The sequence below is a fragment of the Sardina pilchardus genome, chromosome 17 (genome assembly GCF_963854185.1).
Source record: "Sardina pilchardus chromosome 17, fSarPil1.1, whole genome shotgun sequence".
NCBI lineage: Eukaryota > Metazoa > Chordata > Actinopteri > Clupeiformes > Clupeidae > Sardina > Sardina pilchardus.
The window spans coordinates 30,519,579-30,521,039 of record NC_085010.1 but is presented as its reverse complement, the minus strand read 5'-3'; positions in this window follow the sequence as shown (position 1 = coordinate 30,521,039).

Sequence of the window (1,461 nt, the reverse complement as noted above, 5' to 3'; positions counted from 1 at the left end):
CAGATGCCCATTAAGTGATATGATTGCTGTTTCAGATGGTGTAGTTGTGTTATGTATCGGTGATATCAGGAGAGTGATATGGAGTTACAGTATTTGCATTAAGACTGTCCATTTAGAAAGGCTGGCAGTGTGCTACACAGACTACTCAGTTACATGGTACTGTGCGTTTGTGTGTGTGTGTGTGTGTGTGTGTGTGTGTGTGTGTGTGTGTGTAGTGATTTCATAATATTTAGTTTTCAGAAGTCACTACTCAGCCCACATAGCACAGTGTAATGATTACACACACAAACATACACACATGTCTGCAAATGTCTGCACGCACATACACACAAACACACAGGCTACACACTCAGTTACATGGTGCAGTATTACAGTGTGTGTGTGTGTGTGTGTGTGTGTGTGTGTGTGTGTGTGTGTGTGTGTGTGCGCCTCTCTCTCTGTGTGTGTTTGCCTGTCTTTATGTGTGTGTGTGTAGTGATTTCATCATATTTAGTTTTCAGAAGTCACTAGTCAACCCACATAGCACAATGTAACTATTACTCACACAAACACACACATATCTGCACATCTGCTCAAGCACACACACACACACACACACACACACACACACAGAGAGAGAGGGAGAGAGAGACAGCCAGACACACACACACACACACACAAAGACCGACCGACAGACAGACAGACATACAGTCATTTGCTTTTCCCTCTCCAGAGGGATTGGGGCTGGCGTTTGCCCTGTGACTGTGAGCGTGAGGGGCATGAGTAGAGAGTTGGGGGGGCAGGGTGCATGAGGGGCATGAGTAGAGAGTTGGAGGGGGGGGGGGGCATTTACAGTAATTCATCTCTCCAGGCTCTGACAACCCAACCAGACTCCATGCCACCCCTCTTGCAGGAGCAGAGAGCAAAGATAAGCTGGTAAATAATAGCTCTTTAAGGCCGGGGAGGGGTCGAGTGGGTCATTATCTGGGCAACTGTGACTAAGGGTTATTCTGTTGATGGAGTGATATTATGGAGCTCAGTGGTGTTTGTGTGTGTGTGTGTGTGTGTGTGTGTGTGTGTGTGTGTGTGTGTGTGTGTGAGGAGGGGGTCCAGGAGAAAGAGTGCACGTGTGGCGTACATCTAGCAGATGAGACAGATAAACAGTTTCTGCTACTCACTTTACTGACTCTCTCTCTCTCTCTCTCTCTTTATCTCTCTCTCTCTCTCTCTGTTTCTCTGTGTCTCTCTATCACTGGCTTAGCCCCAGAGGCTAACCGAGTGTCTGAAAATCCTCTGCAGGGCCATGCTTTGCGCCGTGGATGAAAATGATGATGTCAGAAAAGAGCTCAAAGCCGCTTTGTTTGGGTCGCCGGGCGGCAGCGGATAAAGCGCAGTGGACGGCCGACGTGGTCAGCGAACGCAGCAAGAGCCACGCTACTAAAATAACTAGCCGTGTGTGTGTGTGTTCAACTGAACGCTGTG